The 17,904-nt window shown below is 36.0% G+C and overlaps 1 long non-coding RNA gene across 1 annotated transcript in view; it reads right to left on the reverse strand.

Moving 5' to 3' along the window:
• Positions 1 to 17,904, reverse strand: part of LOC132658698 (uncharacterized) — a 727,669-nt gene that overhangs the window by 301,449 nt on the left and 408,316 nt on the right. The window contains exon 6 of the long non-coding RNA XR_009598629.1: positions 3,505 to 3,552. This is a non-coding gene — a long non-coding RNA (uncharacterized LOC132658698). The remainder of the gene's footprint in view (positions 1 to 3,504; positions 3,553 to 17,904) is intronic.

Consider the following 17,904-nt stretch of genomic DNA (forward strand, 5'->3'; position numbering starts at 1 on the left):
GAAGTTAGGGTATTTGATCAGGAACAAGATGGCATACTCAGGAAAAATGGGTTGATGGACCTATGGGATATTGGTTGCCCTTAGAAGAAGTGGCGGAGAAGGCAATGGCACCCCACTCCAGTACTCTTGTCTGGAAAACCCCATGGGCAGAGGAGCCTGGTAGGCTGCAGTCCATGGGGTCGCAAAGAATTGGACACAACTGAGCGACTTCACTTTCACTTTTCACTTTCATACACTGGAGAAGGAAATGGCAACCCACTCCAGTGTTCTTGCCTGGAGAATCCCAGGGATGGGGGAGCCTGGTGGGCTGCCGTCTATGGGGTTGCACAGAGTCAGACACAACTGAAGCGACTTAGCAGCCGCAGAAGAAGTGGTATGACCTTAAGAAAGTGAAGAGGCTGTCCAAGGTAAGAGTTAATCTGGGATAAAGTTGACAGCTGAAATCTCTCAGCTGGCAACCTTCTCAAGAACTAGGGAATTATGTTTTTCAACCTTTAAAGGGGTTGAATGTCACAGAATAGCATTCCATGTATGACTTGAACTTAAGATCTAGAGTTTACCATCCTTTCCTACCCTGTTCACTCATCCATTACAACTTTATCAGTTTTAATTATTCTTAGTTGCTTGATGTATTCTCCAGATAAGTAAAGTAATAAAAACCTAAACAATTTTTGTCACAAAGCCACTCATGAAGTAAGGATGTGCGCACAATTCAAACTATGAATGAGGTTTTTGTTTGATAGAAATTGAGTTACTGATATTTAAAACTTATAAGTTATGGAAATTCACTTTAGTTTATATTATTTTCATAAAATAAATAAATGCTTCTGAAGATATTTAATGGCAAGCATCCCTCTTCCATTTTGATGAAAAATAACTGACATAAATCACTCTATAAGCTTAAGATGTAAGTGTGATGGTTTGATTTACATATATTAATAGCATGCAATGGTAACTATAAAAGGTTTAGTTAACATTGATCATCTCCTACAGATGCACTGAAAAGAAAGAAAAAAAATTTCTTCTTGTAATGAGAACTCTTGGATTTATTCACGTAACAGCTTTCCTACATATGATAGAGCAGTGTTAACTATAGTCATCACGTCATGCATTATATCATTAGTACTTACTTATCTCATGAATGGGAGTTTGCACCTTTTTGAGCACTTTCCTTCAATTTTCCCTTGTCCTCACCATTGGCAACCACAAATCTGATCTCTTTCCCCTTTTCTTTTCTACCAACACTTGGATTTGGTGCTTTTTGTTTGCTTTTGAATATTCCACATATTAGTGAGATCATGCAGTATTTGTCTTTCTATGTACAAATTATTTTACTCAGCATTGTGCCTTTAAGGTTTATCCATATTGTTGAAGATGGTAGAATTTCCTTGTTTTCATAGCTGAATAATATTCCACATGTGCACAAATAAGTCACAATTTCTTTATCCATTCATTCTTTGATAGACACTTAGATTGGTTTTGTCTTGGATGTTGTAAACAATACTGTTACGAGGGTGCAGATATCATTTCAAGTTAGTGTTTTTCTTTCCTTTAAATACATTCCCAGATGGAATTACTGGGCCATATGGTAGTTCCAGTCTTAATTTTTAAAGAATCCTAGATAGTATTTTCCATAGTGGCTGTACCAATTTACAATCCCACCAAAAGTGAATCCGGGTTTCCTTTATTCTATAGCCACACAGAATTTTCCATCTCTTGTCTTTCTGATGATGAAAATTCTAACAGGCATGAAGTGATATCTCATTGTGATTTTAATGCACATTGCCCTAAAGCTAGTGATGCTGAAAATCTTCTCATGTATGTGTTGGCCATATGTATATCTTCAGTGGAAAAATGTCTATTTAGGTTCTTTGACAATTTTAAAATTAGATTATTATTATTATTATTACTGCTATTGAGTTTTAAGAGTTCTTTCTATATTTTGGATATTAACCCCTTATCAGATATATGGTTTGCAAATTTTTTTCCTCTTCTGTAGATTTTCTTGGTTTCAGGACTAACATTTACATTTTTAATTTACTTTGAGTTAATTTTTGTGAGTGGTATAATAGAAAACTTTTACTTTAAAATTTAGAACCACAAAAACAAAGGCTATGTTTTGATACATTTTAAATTCCCCATATGAAATTTTGATTGCACCCTCTCTGTGAAAGCAATTTGGTTCATCTGGAAATAAATCTTGTAAGAAATTTCCTGTGCACTCATGAAGGTCAGTTCAAGTTATGGGTCAGGATTTGGGACTTTTGGTCCAAACATTCCTAAGGCCACTTCCTATAATACGTTCAAACCAAGGTTGAGGTCAGCATGCAGTTTGTAAAAATAGCAAGAGATACTCAATTTTCCACTTGATAAATTAAAAATATATATCAAATTGAAGAAATAAATCATAGTCTATTATGAAGGAGCCAGACTGACTTTTCTTAAACAAATCAAGAAATTTTTTGTCAGAAATGTTAAAACAAATTTAAAAAATAGATTAAATATAGGCCAGCATGATAATATGGAAAATGATATAGAAAAGATAGAAGGCTTTATTTTAAATGTCTGTTCTGTGCCATGCCAATTTTGCTCTTAGTAAATCTTTAACTTCTTCAAGCCTCCCTCATTAAAACCTAAAACGACATTAATATGTCCACAAACTAGCTCTTTGTCCATGAGCAAATCTTTGAAAAGTTCTTAATTTGTGAAATCAAAAAAACTGACTGGTCTTTCAGTCCAGTGTTTTAGAAATCCAGTATTTGTCTTTCCTAACTATAGGCTTGATTTAAAGATTAGAAGAGCAATGAATTTAAAGTGATTTATAAATAACAAAAACTATGCAAAGTTGTTAATAAGCATGTGAACTGGTTTTTCTACAAATAATCAGAATTAAACATATAATCCAATTATATACAAAACCACTACTATACGAACTATGAATCACAATATTCTTAAAAAATATTCATGATTTATAGGCACTATTCCTGACAGTGAAGTTTCTTTCCTTGCTTCAGCTCATATATATTTCTCAGAAACCCCTACACAATGTGGAATTGCTAATAAGAATCCAAAAGTTCTCACTAATTATTTAAAAACTGGTATGGTCACCTTAATTTCTTTTCTTAATAATTTATATGAATTTTAGATTTATTTGTGAATACTCAACAAGACTGATTTATATGAAAAACTTTTTCTCAACTAAAAGACTTCAGTCAAAGAAATTAAGAATTCACCTCAATAAATGTATGATTATTTATTACTTTAAACTTTCCATAATTTTTTTCAGTACTGTTGGTCGCTATTCTCTTTTGATGGACTTTGCTTGCCTATTATTCTGATTTTCTCTATAACTATAAAGAGACAAAGAGAAATTGTAAATGGATATTGTAGCAACTTCCTCTTAGAAGCATGTATCTCATGATAGAATAAGAGAAAGACAGTTTAAAACCAAAATAATGTCTGATGATGACATGACAGTCATCAGTGACTACTGAGGCCTCTCACCCTCGTATTCTGTATATCCATCAGCAAGGCAGACAATTGCTGACCAGTCTGAGAGAAGAAATGAGTACAATTCAAATCAGAGACAATTAAAAGAAAAAGATTTTATTAAAACAAGATCCAGATAGAATGTCTGGCTGTCAAATTTATTGATGCCTCACTCAAACTTAATAAAATTCTTTTATTCTTCTAAATTGGTAAGGAATTTAGTTTTAGGAAGAAGACAATATATGTTCATGAAAAACTATTATAATAAAGTGAATGCACACTTTCAAATGTTAACTACTAAGTTTAATACATTCAAAATGCCTTCTGTCCTGTGTTAGTTGATGATTTTTATGAATCTAAGATGGCAGGGTTTATATCTCCTAATTTCCTGTAACTTGTCATCTTTTCAGTAATTTACAAAATTCTACACCCTAGAACTACCAGAAATAAATCAAGTAAATAATTTCTCCTGATTCTGAAATACTACCCTTGCAGATGTTATGAGGATTCCAGAGGTGCTATATTCTGAATAACATATTAAAGCAGAATTCATCTTTCTTAACTATAAATCATGTCAGTATCACATGTAATACAGGGGAAATAAAGATACAAATTTTTATCTCTTTCAGTAGTTTCCACATAAGCGATCCTTTCAAAATTTTAAGTCTGACAGGAGACAAAGGCTGAGGCTTACAAGAAACACAAAATTCTATACTCCTATAACAAGTTTAGAAAGACCAAAAGCAATTGTTGTTAGAGAGGCTGAAAGGAGGGTCAAGGGAAACTGACCCTTCAAAGAAAAGTGGTAAAGAATTTCCTTTTAGTATTGCTGGGGTGTGTGGGGGAGAACTCTCTCTTATAAGAAATTCTGGCTCTCAAGTGGGTTTGCACTGGAATTCATAATCTACCCCACCAAAAATGTAGGGTAAGTTGAGAATTAAATTTTCCCTGGGATGGTAACATCCAACACAAAAAAGCAAATACTCTCTAGACTAGAGGAATCATTTCATAAAACATGCATATGAAATAAAGATTACAAAATGCATGTAAAAACACATCAAAATGAGTGAAACTAGAAAAAAGATACTGCAAGATAGATACTAGAATCATATGATTGAAAATATAAAATAAGTATTTTAGAATGTTGAATGAATATTAGTGGATATTTACAGTACAATGAGACCAGAAACTAAAAACCTGCTTGTGTATATTAGAAACTAATGAAAAATAATTTTTAAAGCTTCTAAAATTGAAAAATATGTATCATTTTCTAAAGAAATTCTAGGGACTAATTAAGCAGTAGATTAAACACAGTTTTAAAAAAAAATAACAAACGAGTGAGGGAGAACCTATGTTACCTAAAGAAATAACAGAATGGAGCAAAGGAAGATAATTATGTGAAACATGGATGAGGCACAAATAGCCACAGGAAATAAAGTCTAATTAAAAATTAGAGGATGTATTTGAAGAGATATTAGCTTAGAATGTTTGAAAATTAAAAAACAAAAAACAAAAAAACCCACAACTGTTGGATCCAGAAAACTAAAAATCTCCAAAGAGATAAATAGAAAGAAGCCAGTACTTGGATGCATTGTAGTAAAGGTGTCAAATGCAAAATACTAGAGGAAAGTTTCTATAATAAATCAAAGAGAAAGCAGATTACCAGGCAGATAGCTGATTTCTTAGCAGTAAAAGTTAATCCATTAAAACAGCAATATCTTCAGCCACTTAGATACAAATTAACAATCAAGTTAATATTAAACACTGGTTGAACTCTTTCAGTATCAGGGGAATATGAAATACATTCTAAGCAAAGGCCAAAATATTTATAAAGGGAACTTATAACAATAGATGTCAGGAAGAAGCAAAGTGAGCTGAAAAGATGGCAGAGGAAATAAGGAATAATCAGTCAAGAAAGTGACAAGCACTGACTGTATCATACAATGTTACTAATAGAGTAACTATATTTATCCTACAATATAGAGTTTCAATATTACTGGAGATAAGGAAGGTCGGTATTAATAAATATTCTAATTATCAGAAATATGTAGGAATTCTAAACTTGCATGCACCTAATGATATAATTTCAAAGTGGAAAAGAAACATCACCAAAGGGAGGAGATTTTAATGAACAATTTACAGTAATTAAAGACCAAGTACAAAAAAAAGGGTCAGTAAAGAAACTGATTTTTTGAGGAACATCTATGGGAGTATATGAAATATTAATTACATTCCCATTTTGAAGAATACACATTCCTTTCATTTACATATTAGAGAGCAAAACCAAGAAGGAGGTCATAATTCACACATTGGTAAATATCGAATAATTAATCTCATAAGAAAATATTTTCTGGTGAAACTGAAATTACATATAAACATAACTAAATATCAAAAAAGTAACAAAAACCCCCACAACTAGACACTGGGAAATTACACAAAAATGTGACATGAAGCTCATTGGTGAAAGAAGAAAATGCTTGAAATTCAAAAATACCAAATTATCATTTGAGCTGAATGATATTTATAATGCTTCTATAAGCTTAATACATGGGATATAGAGAAGACGCTATTTAAAGGGGAATGTGTAACTTAAAGTATTACATTATTTTAGAAAAGAAAGAAGAGTAAATACGGGGAAGTTAAATGCCTAAATTAGAAAGTAAGCCAAACAGGGAAAAAAGTCCATATGAGAACAGAAGAAATGAAAATAATAAAAATTTTAAAGATAAAAATATAATAAAATGAAAGACTGAGATAAAACCACATCTAGACAATCAACCAAGCCCAAAATTAGCTTACTGATGAGAAAAATAACACTGACAAATTTCTTTGGCAAGAATGATCCCAGCTGAGAAAGAGAGAGAGAGAAATGGAACAAATAATATCAAGAATGGAAAGAGAGATATAACAACACGTGCAGAAGTGTAGAATAAAAACTGCATATTTGGACAACATCATGGCAATAAGTCTTAGAGTTATATGAAATAGATAAATTATAGAACACATTTAAAAATAACATTTAATTTCAAAATTAGCTTAACAAACAGATAATTCAAACAATCTTATATCTAGTAAAATATTTAGTAACATGTTAGACACCTAACAAAGGAAAGTATCAGGCCAAGGAAATTTTCTGCTTAACACTCATGGACCAGGGGGTTGAAACAGTACACAGACTTTTCCAGAAAACAGGAAAAGAGGAGAAATATTTTATGTCTCTTGTATACTATGATACCCAACTGAGAAAACTGTAACCTAAGAATGAAGATTATAGGTTTATACCCCTTAACATAAAAAGTCCAAAACAACATTAAAAAAATCAAATCTAGCAAAACGCAAATTGTGTTTATCCAGAAATGCAAAGGTGATTTAATCCAAAGTGGGCCTTAGAAAGAATCACTACGAACAAAGCTAGTGGAGGTGATGGAATTCCAGTCGAGCTATTTCAAATCCTGAAAGATGATGCTGTGAAAGTGCTGCACTCAATATGCCAGCAAATTCGGAAAACTCAGCAGTGGCCACAGGACTGGAAAAGGTCAGTTTTCATTCCAATTCCAAAGAAAGGCAATGCAAAAGAATGCTCAAACTACCACACAATTGTACTCATCTCACATGCTAGGAAAGTAATGCTCAAAATTCTCCAAGCCAGGCTTCAGCAATACGTGAACCGTGAACTTCCTGATGTTCAAGCTGGTTTTAGAAAAGGCAGAGGAACCAGAGATCAAATTGCCAACATCCAATGGATCATCAAAAAAGCAAGAGAGTTCCAGAAAAACATCTATTTCTGCTTTATTGACTATGCCAAAGCCTTTGACTGTGTGGATCACAATAAACTGTGGAAAATTCTGAAAGAGATGGGAATACCAGACCACCAAACCAGCCTCTTGAGAAACCTGCATGCAGGTCAGGAAGCAACAGTTAGAACTGGACATGGAACAACAGACTGGTTGCAAATAGGAAAAGGAGTACATCAAGGCTGTATATTTTCATCCTGCTTATTTAACTTCTATGCAGCGTACATCATGAGAAATACTGGACTGGAAGAAACACAAGCTGGAATCAAGATTGCCAGGAGAAATATCAAAAACCTCAGATATGAAGATGACACCACCCTTATGACAGAAAGTGAAGAGAAGCTAAAAGCCTCTTGATGAAAGTGAAAGAGGAGAGTGAAAAAGTTGGCTTAAAGCTCACCATTCAGAAAACGAAGATCATGGCATCTGGTCCCATCACTTCATGGGAAATAGATGGGGAAACAGTAGAAACAGTGTCAGACTTTATTTTTCTGGGCTCCAAAATCACTGCAGATGGTGACTGCAGCCATGAAATTAAAAGACGCTTACTCCTTGGAAGGAAAGTTATGGCCAACCTAGTTAGCATATTCAAAAGCAGAGACATTACTTTGCCGACTAAGGTCCGTCTAGTCAAGGCTGTGGTTTTTCCTGTGGTCATGTATGGATGTGAGGGTTGGACTGTGAAGAAGGCTGAGCACCGAAGAATTGATGCTTTTGAACTGTGGTTTTGGAGAAGACTCTTGAGAGTCCCTTGGACTGCAAGGAGATCCAACCAGTCCATTCTGAAGGAGATCAACCCTGGGATTTCTTTGGAAGGAATGATGCTAAAGCTGAAACTCCAGTACTTTGGCCACCTCATGTGAAGTGTTGGCTCATTGGAAAAGACTCTGATGCTGGGAGGGATTGGGGGCAGGAGGAGAAGGGGACGACAGAGGATGAGATGGCTGGATGGCATCATGGACTCGATGGACGTGAGTCTGAGTGAACTCCGGGAGATGGTAATGGATATGGAGGCCTGGTGTGCTGCGATTCATGGCGTTGCAGAGTCGGACACGACTGAGCGACTGAACTGAACTGAACTGAACAATACTTTAATGGAAGTAAATTATATGGTTGTATCAATAGACATACAGAAAGCAATAATAAAATCCAACCCCATTCATACCAAAAACTTACAATAAACCCGGAATAGAAATTAACGTTTGACTTAATGAAAGATGCTTATAAAAACTCTAAGCCGAGTGGTAAAATAACAAAATCAATTCTGTTTAAAATCTTGATCATTACAAAAGTATTCTTTTTAGCACTTTCAACATTTTGGTCAGAACAATGAGACAAAGGAAATATTTTTTCAATTAGAAAAGAAAAAATATTATTTGTACATCTTAAAATTATGCAAATATAATCCCATGAATTATCAGAAATAATAGTTTATCAATCTGTAAGACATGAAAATCTATTTCTAGATACCAGCACTTAATCAATTAAAAAATGTAACACAAAATATGCTATTTCCATTAGCAACAACAAAAAAATGACAGGGATACATGGACAAGAGTTAAAAGTACTCTCATGGAAAATGTTATAATGTTTTGTTAAAAGACTTTATAATATCTCTGTAAATTGAGAAATATTCCAAATTTATGAATAGAAATTTCCATATTAATGATCTTAGTTACAATTATTTTGCACATGATACAATGCTATCTGAAGCAGCCTTGCAACAGGATATTTCATGGAAATTTATATGAAAGACAAAACATGCTAGGGATCATGGATATAGGCTGTCCGGTAAGGTAGCTGACAACTATGACAAATTAAAATTTCGGTTACTCACTCACATAGACACATTTCAAGTGCTCACGAGTCATGCATAGCTAGAGGTCAGTGCATTGCACAGTGCAGATACAGAACAGCTCCATCATCATAGAAAGATCTATTTGATCACATCAATCTAGATAATTCATAGAAAAGATTAAAGAAGATGGGTTACCTGACCAAAGTTCAGTAGTTGTTTAAAATTTTTATTAATTAAGATGGTTTTCTATTAGTTCAACATGAGCACAATAAATAGTGGAATAAAATTGCTACAGTGCCCTGAAGCAGTCCAATACCTTTTTTGGGATTTGATATTTGAAATTATTATTTGTCATATAGATTAATGGTTCAATAAATGCATCTGGGAAAAATATCATCTAGCAAAAGGTAAAATCAGATCTCTTCCTCATATCATACATACACACACACAAAAAATTCCAGATGGATTAAAAACTTAAATTTTGATAATTTAGGGAAGAATATTAAAGAATAAACGTATGACTTCAAGAAAAACATTTGTTAAACACTGAAAAATAAATATAAGAAGGGAGAAATTGATAATTAAATCATTCTAAAATTAAAAATTTCTGTTCATAAGCTTCACACACTCAGAGAAAATATTTGTGCATATATAGTAAAAACACATTTGTTGCACTTGCAGTAAAAATCTGATATATTTAGTGAATGCACCAAAAGGTAAAAAGATAATAAGCCCAATAGAAAAATGAACAAAAAATGAAGAGAACATTAGAAGTAATGTCCAATAAAAATAAGAAAACATGTATAATAATTTGTCATTATTAAAAACAATACTAGTTAAAACAACCATTTTAAAGTGATAATTTGAGTTCCTGATTAATTGCTATCCCAAAGATTAAATTAGCAAAAGATGCACTAAATCTCTATGCAGAAAAGTTTGCTGAAAGATTTTAAAATATCTAAATAAATGGAGACATAATATCTATGCAATAGATATCACATATAATTGCTGCATAATAAAAATTGCTAGCAAGAGTAGGAATCATTGGAATACACATGTCTAACAGGAGCGTAAATTACTATTACTATGATTTTTCATTTGCCACTCTGTATCCGTTCTCCACTTTTCCTCCATCCTTCCCTGAAGGCCAAAAGGATGATTTTAATTTCTACACTGAGTGTGTTTCCTGCTGTTTGCTTCTAGGAGCTTTGGTCCATGGGAGAGACCAGCGGATCAGATGCGGAGGAAGTGGAATCAAGAGTTTTGATTTCCCTGGCTTCCTTCCTTAGAGGCCTCAATGTCAGGCTGTGTCTGAGTGAGGCCACTGATGCTCTCCTGTAGCTGCAGTCTCTCGGTTTTTACAGCAGCTCATTCTCCTGATCCTTTCCTTCTGGTCCAGACAACTCCCAGAGGCTCCTAGTCCCAGGGTGCTCTGCCCTACTCTTTTCTCTGCCTATAATTTTAAAAATACTCATTTATTAACTTAATATTTCTGAAGTTCTTCAACTATCCCTATCTGTAACAATCTTTTCCTGCTGCATTGATACATCTTTTTTTTTCAAAACCATTTGGCATTATTCAGAAAAATTAGGATGTTTATTCCTGAAGATGGCACAGTTCATTCCTGGACATCATCTGGGCATATGATACCATGAATGGGTTATGGATGCTCCTGAGAGCTCCACTTGGGTCAGGGGGAGAACCCCAGGGCTGAGACCAGCCAGAGCGCCTAGGCTAGTTACCCTCTCCTGTGAGTGGATCTGTTTTTCCAGTATGATAAATGGATATTTGTGTTTTATTACATGGAAATGGGGAGGTGGGATAATTTCCCTAGAGAAACTCTTGTATGTGGCAATAGTGATTGATATGAGAATGTTCTCAGCCACTCTGTTTATAAGGGCAACACATTTCAAATAACCTAAGTATCTATGAACTGAGTAAGGAAAGTCTCATGATCATATAATCAAAAGCTTTACAACAGTAATAATGAATAGCATGAATGATACGTAAAATGGGCCTCTAGCATATTGCATGAATCAACATGGATAAATCTTAGGTATTTTTGAGCAAAAAAGGTCTTAAAAATATACAGTAATTTTGTTAGTGTTAGTTGCTCAATCATGTCTGACTCTTTGCAACCCCATGGACTATAGCTTGCCAATCTCCTCTGTCTGTGGAATTTTCCAGACAAGAATACTGGGAGTGGGTAGCCATTCCCTTCACCAGGGAATCTTCCCAACCCAGGGATTGAAACTGGGCCTCCTGCAAGGCAGGCAGAGTCTTTATCATCTGAGCCACTTCTACTGGTATACAATTCAAACACAGCTGTGTGAAAGTATGCATAAAATGGATAAATTATAAAGAAAAGAAAAAGAACAACGGACACACAATTCAGGATAAGGACAGATTACCATTAGGTCATGTGAGAGGATTATTAGAGACACAAGGGGGCTTCAGGTTATGGGGGAAAAAATCTATTTTTTAAGCTGGGGGGTGGTTGCATGGGTGTCCATTTTATTTATCAAGCACAACATTAACAGAGGAGATTCTTATTTTACATATGGCTTGTCTTATTACAAAGCATACATGTATATGTCTTGAACATAAAAAGACTTTATTAAGCTCTGTATGGTAGAGCTCTGGAGGTAGTCAATACATGCAGTTTAGAAGCAAAAATAATAATAGAAGTTTTATAGACACTTTGTTTTTGAACAGAAATAACCCTAAAGGAATATAAAATTCTGGACAAAATCAAGTACTAAAATCATATATTGATTCGTATTTTACCCTTTGCACTTTCTAGTACTGTTCAAAATGTAATTGGCATAATTAATGAGCAGTCTGATAGGAGAAGCAGTTCAGCAGTAAAAGGAAATGGTTTCATGTACTCCCTCCTCACAGCTTCTGAAAGCTCTATAAAAGTACTGCTTGCAGAAAAGAGAGGAGAGAATGAATGACCCCTGGTCTTACTTAATGCTTGCACTTGATTGCTCTATGAAAATTAGGCCCTTGAGAAAGGCTTACGGTAGCCATAAAGTTGTAAAAAAGCCTAAGGAATTCTAAAATTAACACATAATCCATTCCAGAAGCATAATTAAATTAGTGATAAACCAGAGCTATGAAAATCTGTACTAGAAGTGGCTTCCAAAGGCCGATTAAAAGAAATCCTATGGATGTTCTCTTACTCCAAAATATTACTAGCTTAGGTTTCTCACCTCTGTCATAGGACATAGCAGTTTGACACCTTAAGGTGAGAAAGTGCTCATCCAGCTAATGCCTGCTCTCTGGGGATGAGAGACTTGGGAAGACATAGAGAAGACCAGTGGTGGCAACTATAGCTGCCATGTCTTTAGGAAGGAAGCTGTACTCACGTATCTTGTCTTCTCCCTGGGTAACTCAAACGTTAAAGAATTTGCCTGGAATGCAGGAGACCTGAGTTTAATCCCTAGGCTGGGAAGATCCCCTGGAGGAGAGCACAGCAACCCACTCTGGTATTCCTGCCTGGAGAATCCCATGGACAGAGGAGCCTGGTGGGCTACAGTCCATGGGGTCGCAAAGAGTTGTACACAACTGAGCGACTAACACTACTACTATCTTGTCTACTAAACTTCAGTTGATATACATTTTCTGAGGAAAAGTTGATTTCCCCTCCCCACTTTTAGAGAAGTTAAATTTTAAAGAATCTGTTATTATCAATGAGTATCATTTTTAGCAATGCTTCTTTTTGAAAAATAATCACTCCTATTCTTTTATATTTAGATTGTGCCTCTTCCTAGTTGTGGGACTTTTGACAATGTTTGACCTCTTTAATTTCTTTATCTGAGAAATAATAAAGTCTAATGTACAAGAATTTCATGGTGGCAAGGAATAAGAAACCATTCAGTCTTTCTCAAAACGTGTGGGCAGATTGAGCGGACTGAAAAGAGAGACATTATCATAAAGCTACAAATAACATGTAATTCAATGAATATTTAAAGGTACTCGGACAACCTGAGTGTCTACAGACAGACGAATAAACAAATAAAATGTATGTATACACACAAAGACATAGGAATATTGTTCAGTCTTAGAGAATAAGAAAATCTTGGCACTTGCAACAATACGGATGGTTCTTGAGGGCATTACACTAAGTAAAATAAGTAAGGCAGAAAAAGAAAATACTGTATGGTTTCACTAATATGTAGAATCTTAAAAACTTTTGAAATAATAGAAATGGAGAATAGAAAACTGGTTGCCAGGGAGCTCAAGGGTGGAGCGAATAGGGAAATGTTAGTAAAAAGATACTAATGTCTGGTTATAAGGTCTGAGGATCAAATATATAATGCGGTAACTAGAATTGATAACACTGTATTGTATAATTAAAATTTGGTGAGAGAGTAGATGTATTATTTAACTAAGTGGGGGAATAGTTCCACAATATATACATATATCAAATCATCACATTGTACACTTTAAATATCTTACAACTTTATTTGCCAATTATATCATGGTTATTTAAATAAAACTAAAATAAAAGTGTCCAGGGTGGTAGGAAATCAGATGCCACCTGGGACATCTGCAGTAAAAGTTAATGAGTCTTAATTCTAAGTAATTTACCTTGTGTGTGACTCAGCTTATTTCCATATCTGCACACTTATTCTAATGATAGATCCTCTCGAGACCCAATTCCAAATTCCTAGGAGGAAAGTGCTCCCTTCATGGATTATAGCCTTGTCATGCTATAGGGGCTTGCACAACTCAATGATGCACAAGCTGGGTTTAAAAAGGCAGAGGAGCCAGAGATCAAATTGCCAACATTTGTTGGATCATCGAAAAAACAAGAGAATTCCAGAAAAACATATATTTCTGCTTCAGCGACTACACTAAAGCCTTTGACTGTATGCATCACAACAAACTGGAAAATTCTTAAACAGATGGAAAATTCTTAATACCAGACCACCTCACCTGTCTCTTGAGAAACCTGTTTGTGGGTCAAGAAGCAACAGTTAGAATTGGACATGGAACAACTTAGTGGTTCACAACTGGGGAAGGCGTATGACAAGGCTGTGTATGGTCACCTTGCTTGTTTAACTTATATGCAGAGTCCATCATGCGAAACGCCAGGCTGGATAAATCATAAGCTAGAATCAAGACTGCTGAGAGAAATATCAATAACCTCAGATACGCAGACTATACTACTTTAATGGCAGAAAGCAAAGAGGAACTAAAGAGCTTCTTGATGAAAGTGAAAGAAAAGAGTGAAAAAGCTGGCTTAAAACTCAACATTCAACCAACTAAAATCATGGCATCTGGTCCCATCACTTTAAGGCAATTAGATGGGGGAAAAGTGGAACCAGTGACATTTTATTTTCTTGGGCTCTACAATCATTTAGGACAGTGACTATAGCCAAGAAATTAAAAGACACTTGCTCCTTGGAAGGAAAGCTATGACAAAGCTAGAGATATTATTATAAAGGAAAGACGTTACTTTGCTGACAAAGGTCTGTATAATCAAAGCTATGGTTTCTCCAGTAGTCATGTATGGATGTGACAGTTGGACCATAAGGAAGGCAAAGCACTGAAGAATTGATGCTTTTGAACTGTGATGCTGGAGAAGACTCCTGAGAGTCCCTTGACTGCAAGGAGATCACACCAGTGATCTGAAAGGAAATCAAGCCTGAATATTCATTGGGGGGGGGGGACTCATGCTGAAGCTGAAGTTCCTATACTTTAGTCGGGTGTGAAGAGCCAACTCATTGGAAAAGACCCTGGTGCTGGGAAGGCTGGAGGCAAAAGGAGAAGCATGCAGCAGAAGATGAGATGGTTAGATGGCATCACCAATCCAATATACATGAGTTTGAGCAAATGCCACCAGATAGCGAAGAACAGGGGAGCCTGGCATGCTGCAGTCTGTGGGGTTGCAAAGAGGTGGACACAAGTTAGGAACCAAACAGCAACAACAATGGAGGAAAGGGTAATCGGTTCAGTTGGGCAAAGAAACCAGGAACTTGGGATCATTTACATCTACTTGACCTCTGGAAGTTTAAGCCTAACGATGGGAGGGAATTTATCAGCATAGTAGTGAGCAATCATGGCTTTGGAAACCCCAGCTGGGAGTTTGGGCTATGACCTTGGAGGTGTAGCACCACTCAGAAAATATTTCTCTTATTTACGTGTTATAGTTCACTTAGTAAACTGCTCATTTTCTCAAGCAATACTTATTGCTTCCTGTGTTCAGTAGAAAGAATCATACTGAGATGCATTTATTGAAGTCCCAGACCATACCCTGGCCATGAACATGATAACCTCCAGTTTGGGCTCCTCTATGGTCAAGGCTGTATATTGTCACCCTGCTTATTAACTTATATGCAGAGTACATCATGAGAAACTCTCGACTGGAAGAAACACAAGCTGGACTCAAGATTGCCAGGAGAAATATCAATAACCTCAGATATGCAGATGACACCACCCTTATGGCAGAAAGTGAAGAGGAGCTAAAAGCCTCTTGATGAAAGTGAAAGTGGAGAGTGAAAAAGTTGGCTTAAAGCTCAACATTCAGAAAATGAAGATTATGGCATCTGGTCCCATCACTTCATGGGAAACAGATGGGGAAACAGTGGAAACAGTGTCAGACTTTATTTTGGGGGGCTCCAAAATCACTGCAGATGGTGACTGCAGTCATGAAATTAAAAGACACTTACTCCTTGGAAGGAAAGTTATGACCAACCTAGATAGCATATTCAAAAGCAGAGACATTACTTTGCCGCCTAAGGTCCATCTAGTCAAGGCTATGGTTTTCCCTGTGGTCATGTACAGATGTGAGAGTTGGACTGTGAAGAAGGCTGAGTGCCGAAGAATTGATGCTTTTGAACTGTGGTGTTGGAGAAGACTCTTGAGAGTCCCTTGGACTGCAAGGAGATCCAACCAGTCCATTCTGAAGGAGATCAGCCCTGGGATTTCTTTGGAAGGAATGATGCTAAAGCTGAAACTCCAGTACTTTGGCCACCTCATGGAAGAGTTGACTCACTGGAAAAGATTCTGATGTTGGGAGGCATTGGGGGCAGGAGGAGAAGGGGACGACAGAGGATGAGATGGCTGGATGGCATCATGGACTTGATGGAGGTGAGTCTGAGTGAACTCCGGGAGTTGGTGATGGACAGGGCGGCCTGGCGTGCTGCGATACATGGGGTCGCACAGAGTCGTACATGACTGAGCAACTGAACTGAACTGACTGATGGACTGGTAATATTGTTATTGTCTTCCTCATACTTAGTAAGCATGAAACTGCCTCATCCAGTATTATGATATAAGATGCATTTAAAAATACAAAGCAATATTCAAGGTTAGGAGTTACTATTATTCATTACATATGCTATGGGAAAATATATTTCTATAAAATACAGAAATAAAAATTCCTGGCCCTGAGGAAATAAGTCATGAGGTTGGACTAGAAACCTTACGTTCAGAAGATATGTGATGTGCAGAGAAGAAAGCAGGGCTTAAAAAACACTTAAACCACCTTCTAATCAAATTATGTATTGATTAAACATTGAAAACTGTTTTTAAAATTGATACATGAAAATAACAGAATTCAAAGCAGTTTAGTGCTATACACCTAAGGGTTTTGAATCTTTATTGTTTTCAAGTATGTATTTTCAAGTTTTATTAACAGGTTGCCAAACAATTATCTGTCATTTTTTATAACATGAACATATTTCAAACATGTAATGGTTTAATGACCTAATAGTTTTCATGATTGGAGGGTTCATAATTTATGGTGAAAAGACTCATAAAAACTGAAATCAATTATTTAGGTTTTCTGAAACTGTAACACACATGGACGCAACTGTGAAGCACACAGTTCAGTCGCTCTGTCGTGTCCGACTCTTTGCAACCCCGTGGACTGCAGCACACCATCCTCCCTGTCCATCACAACTCCCAGAGCTTACTCAAACTCATGTCCATCGAGTCCATGAGGCCATCCAACCATCTCATCCTCTGTTAGCCCCTTCTCTTTCTGCCTTCAATCTTTCCCAGCATCAGGGTCTTTTCTAATGACTCAGTTCTTCGCATCAGGTGGCCAAAGTACTGGAGTTTCAGCATCAGTCCTTCTAATGAATATTCAGGAATGATTTTCTTTAGGATACTGGTTGGATCTCCTTGCAGTCCAAGGGACTCTCAAGCGTCTTCTCCAACACCAGTTCAAAAGCATCAATTCTTCGGTGTTCACCTTTCTTTATAGTCCAACTCTCACATCCATACATGACTATCGGAAAAACCATAGCTTTAACTAGATGTACCTTTGTTGGCAAAGTAATATCTCTGTTTTTTAATATACTGTCAAGGTTGGTCATACCCTTCCTTCCAAGGGGCAAGCATCTTTTAATTTCATGGCTGCAGTCACCATCTGCAGTGATTTTGGAGCCCAAGAAAATAAAGTCTCTCACTGTTTCCATTGTTTCCCATCTATTTACCATGAAGTGATGGGACTGGATGCCATGATCTTAGGTTTTTGAATATTGAATTTTAAGCCAACATTTTCACTTACTCTTCACTTTCATCAAGAGACTCTTTAGTTCTTCTTTGCTTTCTACCACTAAGGTGGTGCCATCTGCATATCTGAGGTTATTGATATTTCTCCCAGCAATCTTGATTCCAGCTTATGCTTCATCCAGCCAGCATCTCACATGATGTACTCTGCATAAAAGTTAAATAAGCAGGGTGACAACATGCAGCCTTGACATTCTCCTTTCCTGATTTGGAACCAGTCTGTTGCTTCTTGACCTGCATACAGATTTCTCAGGAGGCACGTAGGGTGGTCTGGTATTCCCATCTCTTTCAGAA

Source organism: Ovis aries, chromosome 26 (genome assembly GCF_016772045.2).
Source record: "Ovis aries strain OAR_USU_Benz2616 breed Rambouillet chromosome 26, ARS-UI_Ramb_v3.0, whole genome shotgun sequence".
Classification (NCBI taxonomy): Eukaryota; Metazoa; Chordata; class Mammalia; order Artiodactyla; family Bovidae; genus Ovis; species Ovis aries.